Here is a 12,267-nt window from a genome sequence, read left to right on the forward strand (position 1 = left end):
TCTTTTCTTCTTCCTCTTCTTCTTCCTCCTTTTTTCCTGTTGTTCCCATTTCTCTTCTTCTTCTTCCTCCGGTTCTTTCTTTTCTTCTTTCTCTTCTTCTTCCTCCTTTTTTTCATGTGGCTCCCATTTCTCTTCTTCTTCTTCCGGTTCTTTCTTTTTTTCTTCCTCTTCTTCTTCTTCCTTTTTTTAATGTGGCTCCCATTTCTCTTCTTCTTCCTCCTCTGGTTCTTTCTTTTCTTCTTCCTCTTCTTCCTCCTTTTTTCATGTGGCTCCCATTTCTCTTCTTCTTCTTCCTCCGGTTCTTTCTTTTCTTCTTCCTCTTCTTATTCTTCCTTTTTTCATGTGGCTCCCATTTCTCTTCTTCTTCTTCCTCCGGTTCTTTCTTTTCTTCTTCCTCCTCTTCTTCCTCCTTTTTTTCATGTGGTTCCCATTTCTCTTCTTCTTCTTCTTCCTCCGGTTCTTTCTTTTCTTCTTCCTCTTCTTCCTCCTTTTTTTCATGTGGTTCCCATTTCTCTTCTTCTTCTTCCTCCAGTTCTTTCTTTTGTTCTTCCTCTTCTTCTTCCTCCTTTTTTTCATGTGGCTCCCATTTCTCTTCTTCTTCTTCCGGTTCTTTCTTTTTTTCTTCCTCTTCTTCTTCTTCCTTTTTTCATGTGGCTCCCATTTCTCTTGTTCTTCTTCCTCCAGTTCTTTCTTTTCTTCTTCCTCTTCTTATTCTTCCTTTTTTTCATGTGGCTCCCATTACTCTTCTTCTTCCTCTGGTTCTTTCTTTTCTTCTTCCTCTTCTTCTTCTTCCTTTTTTCATGTGGTTCACATTTCTCTTCTTCTTCTTCCTCCGGTTCTTTCTTTTCTTCTTCCTCTTCTTCTTCCTCCATTTTTTCATGTGGTTCCCATTTCTCTTCTTCTTCCTCCTCCGGTTCTTTCTTCTCTTCTTCCTCTTCTTCTTCCTCCATTTTTTCATGTGGTTCCCATTTCTCTTCTTCTTCCTCCTCCGGTTCTTTCTTTTCTTCTTCCTCTTCTTCCTCCTTTTTTCATGTGGCTCCCATTTCTCTTCTTCTTCCTCTGGTTCTTTCTTTTCTTCTTCCTCTTCTTCTTCCTCCTTTTTTTTCATGTTGTTCCCATTTCTCTTCTTCTTCTTCCTCTGGTTCTTTCTTTTCTTGTTCCTCTTCTTCTTCCTCCTTTTTTCATGTGGCTCCCATTTCTCTTCTTCTTCCTCTGGTTCTTTCTTTTCTTCTTCCTCTTCTTCTTCCTCCTTTTTTCATGTGTTTCCCATTTCTCTTCTTCTTCCTCTGGTTCTTTCTTTTCTTCTTCCTCTTCTTCTTCCTCCTTTTTTCATGTGTTTCCCATTTCTCTTCTTCTTCCTCTGGTTCTTTCTTTTCTTCTTCCTCTTCTTCTTCCTCATTTTTTTCATGTGGTTCCCATTTCTCTTCTTCTTCTTCCTCTGGTTCTTTCTTTTCTTCTTCCTCTTCTTCTTCCTCCTTTTTTTCATGTTGTTCCCATTTCTCTTCTTCTTCTTCCTCCGGTTCTTTCTTTTCTTCTTCCTCTTCTTCTTCCTCCTTTTTTCATGTGGCTCCCATTTCTCTTCTTCTTCCTCTGGTTCTTTCTTTTCTTCTTCCTCTTCTTCTTCCTCCTTTTTTCATGTGGTTCCCATTTCTCTTCTTCTTCCTCTGGTTCTTTCTTTTCTTCTTCCTCTTCTTCCTCCTCCTTTTTTTCATGTGGTTCCCATTTCTCTTCTTCTTCTTCCTCTGGTTCTTTCTTTTCTTCTTCCTCTTCTTCTTCCTCCTTTTTTTCATGTGGTTCCCATTTCTCTTCTTCTTCTTCCTCCAGTTCTTTCTTTTGTTCTTCCTCTTCTTCTTCCTCCTTTTTTTCATGTGGCTCCCATTTCTCTTCTTCTTCTTCCGGTTCTTTCTTTTTTTCCTTCCTCTTCTTCTTCTTCCTTTTTTCATGTGGCTCCCATTACTCTTCTTCTTCTTCCTCCGGTTCTTTCTTTTCTTCTTCCTCTTCTTCTTCTTCCTTTTTTCATGTGGTTTCCATTACTCTTCTTCTTCTTCCTCCAGTTCTTTCTTCTCTTCTTCCTCTTCTTCTTCCTCCTTTTTTCATTTGGCTCCCATTTCTCTTCTTCTTCTTCCTCTGGTTCTTTCTTTTCTTCTTCCTCTTCTTCTTCCTCCTTTTTTCATGTGGTTCCCATTTCTCTCCTTCTTCTTCCTCTGGTTCTTTCTTTTCTTCTTCCTCTTCTTCTTCCTCCTTTTTTTCATGTGGTTCCCATTTCTATTGTTCTTCTTCCTCCAGTTCTTTCTTTTCTTCTTCCTCTTCTTCTTCCTCCTTTTTCATGTTGCTCCCATTTCTCTTCTTCCTCCTCCGGTTCTTTCTTTTCTTCTTCCTCTTCTTCTTCCTCCTTTTTTTCATATTGTTCCCATTTCTCTTCTTCTTCTTCTTCCTCCGGTTCTTTCTTTTCTTCTTCCACTTCTTCTTCCTCCTTTTTTCATGTGGTTCCCATTTCTCTTCTTCTTCTTCCTCCAGTTCTTTCTTTTCTTCTTCCTCTTCTTCTTCCTCCTTTTTTCATGTGGTTCCCATTTCTCTTCTTCTTCTAACTCCAGTTCTTTCTTTTCTTCTTCCTCTTCTTCTTCCTCCTTTTTTTCATGTGGCTCCCATTTCTCTTCTTCTTATTCCGGTTCTTTCTTTTTTTCCTTCCTCTTCTTCTTCTTCCTTTTTTCATGTGGCTCCCATTACTCTTCTTCTTCTTCCTCCGGTTCTTTCTTTTCTTCTTCCTCTTCTTCTTCTTCCTTTTTTCATGTGGTTTCCATTACTCTTCTTCTTCTTACTCCGGTTCTTTCTTTTCTTCTTCCTCTTCTTCTTCCTCATTTTTTTCATGTGGTTCCCATTTCTCTTCTTCTTCTTCCTCTGGTTCTTTCTTTTCTTCTTCCTCTTCTTCTTCCTCCTTTTTTTCATGTGGTTCCCATTTCTCTTCTTCTTCTTCCTCCGGTTCTTTCTTTTCTTCTTCCTCTTCTTCTTCCTCCCTTTTTCATGTGGCTCCCATTTCTCTTCTTCCTCCTCTGGTTCTTTCTTTTCTTCTTCCTCTTCTTCTTCCTCCTTTTTTCCTGTTGTTCCCATTTCTCTTCTTCTTCTTCCTCCGGTTCTTTCTTTTCTTCTTCCTCTTCTTCTTCCTCCTTTTTTTCATGTGGCTCCCATTTCTCTTCTTCTTCTTCTGGTTCTTTCTTTTTTTCTTCCTCTTCTTCTTCTTCCTTTTTTTAATGTGGCTCCCATTTCTCTTCTTCTTCCTCCTCTGGTTCTTTCTTTTCTTCTTCCTCTTCTTCCTCCTTTTTTCATGTGGCTCCCATTTCTCTTCTTCTTCTTCCTCCGGTTCTTTCTTTTCTTCTTCCTCTTCTTATTCTTCCTTTTTTCATGTGGCTCCCATTTCTCTTCTTCTTCTTCCTCCGGTTCTTTCTTTTCTTCTTCCTCCTCTTCTTCCTCCTTTTTTTCATGTGGTTCCCATTTCTCTTCTTCTTCTTCCTCTGGTTCTTTCTTTTCTTCTTCCTCTTCTTCTTCCTCCTTTTTTTCATGTGGTTCCCATTTCTATTGTTCTTCTTCCTCCAGTTCTTTCTTTTCTTCTTCCTCTTCTTCTTCCTCCTTTTTCATGTGGCTCCCATTTCTCTTCTTCCTCCTCCGGTTCTTTCTTTTCTTCTTCCTCTTCTTCTTCCTCCTTTTTTTCATATTGTTCCCATTTCTCTTCTTCTTCTTCTTCCTCCGGTTCTTTCTTTTCTTCTTCCACTTCTTCTTCCTCCTTTTTTCATGTGGTTCCCATTTCTCTTCTTCTTCTTCCTCCAGTTCTTTCTTTTCTTCTTCCTCTTCTTCTTCCTCCTTTTTTTCATGTGGTTTCCATTACTCTTCTTCTTCTTCCTCCAGTTCTTTCTTCTCTTCTTCCTCTTCTTCTTCCTCCTTTTTTCATTTGGCTCCCATTTCTCTTCTTCTTCTTCCTCTGGTTCTTTCTTTTCTTCTTCCTCTTCTTCTTCCTCCTTTTTTCATGTGGTTCCCATTTCTCTCCTTCTTCTTCCTCTGGTTCTTTCTTTTCTTCTTCCTCTTCTTCTTCCTCCTTTTTTTCATGTGGTTCCCATTTCTATTGTTCTTCTTCCTCCAGTTCTTTCTTTTCTTCTTCCTCTTCTTCTTCCTCCTTTTTCATGTTGCTCCCATTTCTCTTCTTCCTCCTCCGGTTCTTTCTTTTTTTCCTTCCTCTTCTTCTTCTTCCTTTTTTCATGTGGCTCCCATTACTCTTCTTCTTCTTCCTCCGGTTCTTTCTTTTCTTCTTCCTCTTCTTCTTCTTCCTTTTTTCATGTGGTTTCCATTACTCTTCTTCTTCTTACTCCGGTTCTTTCTTTTCTTCTTCCTCTTCTTCTTCCTCATTTTTTTCATGTGGTTCCCATTTCTCTTCTTCTTCTTCCTCTGGTTCTTTCTTTTCTTCTTCCTCTTCTTCTTCCTCCTTTTTTTCATGTGGTTCCCATTTCTCTTCTTCTTCTTCCTCCGGTTCTTTCTTTTCTTCTTCCTCTTCTTCTTCCTCCCTTTTTCATGTGGCTCCCATTTCTCTTCTTCCTCCTCTGGTTCTTTCTTTTCTTCTTCCTCTTCTTCTTCCTCCTTTTTTCCTGTTGTTCCCATTTCTCTTCTTCTTCTTCCTCCGGTTCTTTCTTTTCTTCTTCCTCTTCTTCTTCCTCCTTTTTTTCATGTGGCTCCCATTTCTCTTCTTCTTCTTCCGGTTCTTTCTTTTTTTCTTCCTCTTCTTCTTCTTCCTTTTTTTAATGTGGCTCCCATTTCTCTTCTTCTTCCTCCTCTGGTTCTTTCTTTTCTTCTTCCTCTTCTTCCTCCTTTTTTCATGTGGCTCCCATTTCTCTTCTTCTTCTTCCTCCGGTTCTTTCTTTTCTTCTTCCTCTTCTTATTCTTCCTTTTTTCATGTGGCTCCCATTTCTCTTCTTCTTCTTCCTCCGGTTCTTTCTTTTCTTCTTCCTCCTCTTCTTCCTCCTTTTTTTCATGTGGTTCCCATTTCTCTTCTACTTCTTCCTCTGGTTCTTTCTTTTCTTCTTCCTCTTCTTCTTCCTCCTTTTTTTCATGTGGTTCCCATTTCTATTGTTCTTCTTCCTCCAGTTCTTTCTTTTCTTCTTCCTCTTCTTCTTCCTCCTTTTTCATGTGGCTCCCATTTCTCTTCTTCCTCCTCCGGTTCTTTCTTTTCTTCTTCCTCTTCTTCTTCCTCCTTTTTTTCATATTGTTCCCATTTCTCTTCTTCTTCTTCTTCCTCCGGTTCTTTCTTTTCTTCTTCCACTTCTTCTTCCTCCTTTTTTCATGTGGTTCCCATTTCTCTTCTTCTTCTTCCTCCAGTTCTTTCTTTTCTTCTTCCTCTTCTTCTTCCTCCTTTTTTCATGTGGTTCCCATTTCTCTTCTTCTTCTAACTCCAGTTCTTTCTTTTGTTCTTCCTCTTCTTCTTCCTCCTTTTTTCATGTGGCTCCCATTTCTCTTCTTCTTATTCCGGTTCTTTCTTTTTTTCCTTCCTCTTCTTCTTCTTCCTTTTTTCATGTGGCTCCCATTACTCTTCTTCTTCTTACTCCGGTTCTTTCTTTTCTTCTTCCTCTTCTTCTTCCTCATTTTTTTCATGTGGTTCCCATTTCTCTTCTTCTTCTTCCTCTGGTTCTTTCTTTTCTTCTTCCTCTTCTTCTTCCTCCTTTTTTCATGTGGTTCCCATTTCTCTTCTTCTTCTTCCTCCGGTTCTTTCTTTTCTTCTTCCTCTTCTTCTTCCTCCCTTTTTCATGTGGCTCCCATTTCTCTTCTTCCTCCTCTGGTTCTTTCTTTTCTTCTTCCTCTTCTTCTTCCTCCTTTTTTCCTGTTGTTCCCATTTCTCTTCTTCTTCTTCCTCCGGTTCTTTCTTTTCTTCTTCCTCTTCTTCTTCCTCCTTTTTTTCATGTGGCTCCCATTTCTCTTCTTCTTCTTCCGGTTCTTTCTTTTTTTCTTCCTCTTCTTCTTCTTCCTTTTTTTAATGTGGCTCCCATTTCTCTTCTTCTTCCTCCTCTGGTTCTTTCTTTTCTTCTTCCTCTTCTTCCTCCTTTTTTCATGTGGCTCCCATTTCTCTTCTTCTTCTTCCTCCGGTTCTTTCTTTTCTTCTTCCTCTTCTTATTCTTCCTTTTTTCATGTGGCTCCCATTTCTCTTCTTCTTCTTCCTCCGGTTCTTTCTTTTCTTCTTCCTCCTCTTCTTCCTCCTTTTTTTCATGTGGTTCCCATTTCTCTTCTTCTTCTTCTTCCTCCGGTTCTTTCTTTTCTTCTTCCTCTTCTTCCTCCTTTTTTTCATGTGGTTCCCATTTCTCTTCTTCTTCTTCCTCCAGTTCTTTCTTTTGTTCTTCCTCTTCTTCTTCCTCCTTTTTTTCATGTGGCTCCCATTTCTCTTCTTCTTCTTCCGGTTCTTTCTTTTTTTCTTCCTCTTCTTCTTCTTCCTTTTTTCATGTGGCTCCCATTTCTCTTGTTCTTCTTCCTCCGGTTCTTTCTTTTCTTCTTCCTCTTCTTATTCTTCCTTTTTTTCATGTGGCTCCCATTACTCTTCTTCTTCCTCCGGTTCTTTCTTTTCTTCTTCCTCTTCTTCTTCTTCCTTTTTTCATGTGGTTCCCATTTCTCTTCTTCTTCTTCCTCCGGTTCTTTCTTTTCTTCTTCCTCTTCTTCTTCCCTCCTTTTTCATGTGGTTCACATTTCTCTTCTTCTTCTTCCTCCGGTTCTTTCTTTTCTTCTTCCTCTTCTTCTTCCTCCATTTTTTCATGTGGTTCCCATTTCTCTTCTTCTTCCTCCTCCGGTTGTTTCTTCTCTTCTTCCTCTTCTTCTTCCTCCTTTTTTTCATGTGGTTCCCATTTCTCTTCTTCTTCTTCCTCCGGTTCTTTCTTTTCTTCTTCCTCTTCTTCTTCCTCCATTTTTTCATGTGGTTCCCATTTCTCTTCTTCTTCCTCCTCCGGTTCTTTCTTTTCTTCTTCCTCTTCTTCCTCCTTTTTTCATGTGGCTCCCATTTCTCTTCTTCTTCCTCTGGTTCTTTCTTTTCTTCTTCCTCTTCTTCTTCCTCCTTTTTTCATGTTGTTCCCATTTCTCTTCTTCTTCTTCCTCTGGTTCTTTCTTTTCTTCTTCCTCTTCTTCTTCCTCCTTTTTTTTCATGTTGTTCCCATTTCTCATCTTCTTCTTCCTCCGGTTCTTTCTTTTCTTGTTCCTCTTCTTCTTCCTCCTTTTTTCATGTGGCTCCCATTTCTCTTCTTCTTCCTCTGGTTCTTTCTTTTCTTCTTCCTCTTCTTCTTCCTCCTTTTTTCATGTGTTTCCCATTTCTCTTCTTCTTCCTCTGGTTCTTTCTTTTCTTCTTCCTCTTCTTCTTCCTCCTTTTTTCATGTGTTTCCCATTTCTCTTCTTCTTCCTCTGGTTCTTTCTTTTCTTCTTCCTCTTCTTCTTCCTCATTTTTTTCATGTGGTTCCCATTTCTCTTCTTCTTCTTCCTCTGGTTCTTTCTTTTCTTCTTCCTCTTCTTCTTCCTCCTTTTTTTCATGTGGTTCCCATTTCTCCTCTTCTTCTTCCTCCAGTTCTTTCTTTTGTTCTTCCTCTTCTTCTTCCTCCTTTTTTTCATGTGGCTCCCATTTCTCTTCTTCTTCTTCCTCTGGTTCTTTCTTTTTTTCTTCCTCTTCTTCTTCTTCCTTTTTTTCATGTGGCTCCCATTTCTCTTCTTCTTCTTCCTCCAGTTCTTTCTTTTCTTCTTCCTCTTCTTCCTCCTTTTTTCATGTGGCTCCCATTTCTCTTCTTCTTCCTCTGGTTCTTTCTTTTCTTCTTCCTCTTCTTCTTCCTCTTTTTTTTCATGTTGTTCCCATTTCTCTTCTTCTTCTTCCTCCGTTTCTTTCTTTTCTTCTTCCTCTTCTTCTTCCTCCTTTTTTCATGTGGCTCCCATTTCTCTTCTTCTTCCTCTGGTTCTTTCTTTTCTTCTTCCTCTTCTTCTTCCTCCTTTTTTTCATGTGTTTCCCATTTCTCTTCTTCTTCCTCTGGTTCTTTCTTTTCTTCTTCCTCTTCTTCCTCCTCCTTTTTTTCATGTGGTTCCCATTTCTCTTCTTCTTCTTCCTCTGGTTCTTTCTTTTCTTCTTCCTCTTCTTCTTCCTCCTTTTTTTCATGTGGTTCCCATTTCTCTTCTTCTTCTACCTCCAGTTCTTTCTTTTGTTCTTCCTCTTCTTCTTCCTCCTTTTTTCATGTGGCTCCCATTTCTCTTCTTCTTCTTCCTCCGGTTCTTTCTTTTTTTCTTCCTCTTCTTCTTCTTCCTTTTTTTCATGTGGCTCCCATTTCTCTTCTTCTTCTTCCTCCAGTTCTTTCTTTTCTTCTTCCTCTTCTTCCTCCTTTTTTCATGTGGCTCCCATTTCTCTTCTTCTTCCTCTGGTTCTTTCTTTTCTTCTTCCTCTTCTTCTTCCTCTTTTTTTTCATGTTGTTCCCATTTCTCTTCTTCTTCTTCCTCCGTTTCTTTCTTTTCTTCTTCCTCTTCTTCTTCCTCATTTTTTTCATGTGGTTCCCATTTCTCTTCTTCTTCTTCCTCTGGTTCTTTCTTTTCTTCTTCCTCTTCTTCTTCCTCCTTTTTTTCATGTGGTTCCCATTTCTCCTCTTCTTCTTCCTCCAGTTCTTTCTTTTGTTCTTCCTCTTCTTCTTCCTCCTTTTTTTCATGTGGCTCCCATTTCTCTTCTTCTTCTTCCTCTGGTTCTTTCTTTTTTTCTTCCTCTTCTTCTTCTTCCTTTTTTTCATGTGGCTCCCATTTCTCTTCTTCTTCTTCCTCCAGTTCTTTCTTTTCTTCTTCCTCTTCTTCCTCCTTTTTTCATGTGGCTCCCATTTCTCTTCTTCTTCCTCTGGTTCTTTCTTTTCTTCTTCCTCTTCTTCTTCCTCTTTTTTTTCATGTTGTTCCCATTTCTCTTCTTCTTCTTCCTCCGTTTCTTTCTTTTCTTCTTCCTCTTCTTCTTCCTCCTTTTTTCATGTGGCTCCCATTTCTCTTCTTCTTCCTCTGGTTCTTTCTTTTCTTCTTCCTCTTCTTCTTCCTCCTTTTTTTCATGTGTTTCCCATTTCTCTTCTTCTTCCTCTGGTTCTTTCTTTTCTTCTTCCTCTTCTTCCTCCTCCTTTTTTTCATGTGGTTCCCATTTCTCTTCTTCTTCTTCCTCTGGTTCTTTCTTTTCTTCTTCCTCTTCTTCTTCCTCCTTTTTTTCATGTGGTTCCCATTTCTCTTCTTCTTCTACCTCCAGTTCTTTCTTTTGTTCTTCCTCTTCTTCTTCCTCCTTTTTTCATGTGGCTCCCATTTCTCTTCTTCTTCTTCCTCCGGTTCTTTCTTTTTTTCTTCCTCTTCTTCTTCTTCCTTTTTTTCATGTGGCTCCCATTTCTCTTCTTCTTCTTCCTCCAGTTCTTTCTTTTCTTCTTCCTCTTCTTCCTCCTTTTTTCATGTGGCTCCCATTTCTCTTCTTCTTCCTCTGGTTCTTTCTTTTCTTCTTCCTCTTCTTCTTCCTCCTTTTTTCATGTTGTTCCCATTTCTCTTCTTCTTCTTCCTCTGGTTCTTTCTTTTCTTCTTCCTCTTCTTCTTCCTCCTTTTTTTTCATGTTGTTCCCATTTCTCTTCTTCTTCTTCCTCCGGTTCTTTCTTTTCTTCTTCCTCTTCTTCTTCCTCCTTTTTTCATGTGGCTCCCATTTCTCTTCTTCTTCCTCTGGTTCTTTCTTTTCTTCTTCCTCTTCTTCTTCCTCCTTTTTTCATGTGGTTCCCATTTCTCTTCTTCTTCCTCTGGTTCTTTCTTTTCTTCTTCCTCTTCTTCCTCCTCCTTTTTTTCATGTGGTTCCCATTTCTCTTCTTCTTCTTCCTCTGGTTCTTTCTTTTCTTCTTCCTCTTCTTCTTCCTCCTTTTTTCATGTGGTTCCCATTTCTCTTCTTCTTCTTCCTCCAGTTCTTTCTTTTGTTCTTCCTCTTCTTCTTCCTCCTTTTTTTCATGTGGCTCCCATTTCTCTTCTTCTTCTTCCGGTTCTTTCTTTTTTTCTTCCTCTTACTCTTCTTCTTCTTCCTTTTTTTCATGTGGCTCCCATTTCTCTTCTTCTTCTTCCTCCAGTTCTTTCTTTTCTTCTTCCTCTTCTTCCTCCTTTTTTCATGTGGCTCCCATTTCTCTTCTTCTTCCTCTGGTTCTTTCTTTTCTTCTTCCTCTTCTTCTTCCTCCTTTTTTCATGTTGTTCCCATTTCTCTTCTTCTTCTTCCTTTGGTTCTTTCTTTTCTTCTTCCTCTTCTTCTTCCTCCTTTTTTCATGTTGTTTCCATTTCTCTTCTTCTTCTTCCTCCGGTTCTTTCTTTTCTTCTTCCTCTTCTTCTTCCTCCTTTTTTCATGTGGCTCCCATTTCTCTTCTTCTTCCTCTGGTTCTTTCTTTTCTTCTTCCTCTTCTTCTTCCTCCTTTTTTCATGTGGCTCCCATTTCTCTTCTTCTTCCTCTGGTTCTTTCTTTTCTTCTTCCTCTTCTTCTTCCTCCTTTTTTCATGTTGTTCCCATTTCTCTTCTTCTTCTTCCTCTGGTTCTTTCTTTTCTTCTTCCTCTTCTTCTTCCTCCTTTTTTTCATGTTGTTCCCATTTCTCTTCTTCTTCTTCCTCCGGTTCTTTCTTTTCTTCTTCCTCTTCTTCTTCCTCCTTTTTTCATGTGGCTCCCATTTCTCTTCTTCTTCCTCTGGTTCTTTCTTTTCTTCTTCCTCTTCTTCTTCCTCCTTTTTTCATGTGGTTCCCATTTCTCTTCTTCTTCTTCCTCCAGTTCTTTCTTTTGTTCTTCCTCTTCTTCTTCCTCCTTTTTTTCATGTGGCTCCCATTTCTCTTCTTCTTCTTCCGGTTCTTTCTTTTTTTCTTCCTCTTCTTCTTCTTCCTTTTTTTCATGTGGCTCCCATTTCTCTTCTTCTTCTTCCTCCAGTTCTTTCTTTTCTTCTTCCTCTTCTTCCTCCTTTTTCATGTGGCTCCCATTTCTCTTCTTCTTCCTCTGGTTCTTTCTTTTCTTCTTCCTCTTCTTCTTCCTCCTTTTTTCATGTTGTTCCCATTTCTCTTCTTCTTCTTCCTTTGGTTCTTTCTTTTCTTCTTCCTCTTCTTCTTCCTCCTTTTTTTCATGTTGTTTCCATTTCTCTTCTTCTTCTTCCTCCGGTTCTTTCTTTTCTTCTTCCTCTTCTTCTTCCTCCTTTTTTCATGTGGCTCCCATTTCTCTTCTTCTTCCTCTGGTTCTTTCTTTTCTTCTTCCTCTTCTTCTTCCTCCTTTTTTCATGTGGTTCCCATTTCTCTTCTTCTTCCTCTGGTTCTTTCTTTTCTTCTTCCTCTTCTTCTTCCTCCTTTTTTTCATGTGTTTCCCATTTCTCTTCTTCTTCCTCTGGTTCTTTCTTTTCTTCTTCCTCTTCTTCTTCCTCCTTTTTTTCATGTGGTTCCCATTTCTCTTCTTCTTCTTCCTCTGGTTCTTTCTTTTCTTCTTCGTCTTCTTCTTCCTCCTTTTTTTCATGTGGCTCCCATTTCTCTTCTTCTTCTTCCGGTTCTTTCTTTTTTTCTTCCTCTTCTTCTTCTTCCTTTTTTTCATGTGGCTCCCATTTCTCTTCTTCTTCTTCCTCCGGTTCTTTCTTTTGTTCTTCCTCTTCTTCTTCCTCCTTTTTTTCATGTGGCTCCCATTTCTCTTCTTCTTCTTCCTCTCATTTTTCTTCTTTTTCCTCTTGTCCTTTCTGCTCACACTAATTAATGAAATATATTGTTTTATATAAATATACATCTCCATAATTCTTTATCAGTTTCATAACATTTGAACTCACAAGCAATATATGACAAGTGTTTAAGATTCATCTGATTTCATTTAACAGGGTGGGAGCTGTTGCGCCAATGACAGCAACCTGGTAATAACAACAACAACTTTATTGATTAGCCCTTGGGCCATATCAAAGTACAAAGTTCCAGCAACAAACCATCACCAAAACTTGATAAAAGCAATCCGAAATGGAATTTGATAAAATACAATTTAAAATTGAATTAAAATACAATTTAAGTTAAAATAGTAATAAAATACAAATTTAAGATATAGATAAAATATGATAACATTATATTTCGGAGTCGCCCTTACAATCTACCCCAATCAGTCCCACATATGCAGATCTTAACCGGATCATTTTGTTTAAATACTGTGCTACGTTGAATGTTATTTTCAAGTTCTGGCCGGACATAAGGTAAGTTATTTTGATAGGGGGATCCCAATGGGTCATTCGTTTGGTATATAGACCAAGAT

Source organism: Vipera ursinii, assembly GCF_947247035.1.
Source record: "Vipera ursinii genome assembly, chromosome: 2".
Taxonomy (NCBI): Eukaryota; Metazoa; Chordata; class Lepidosauria; order Squamata; family Viperidae; genus Vipera; species Vipera ursinii.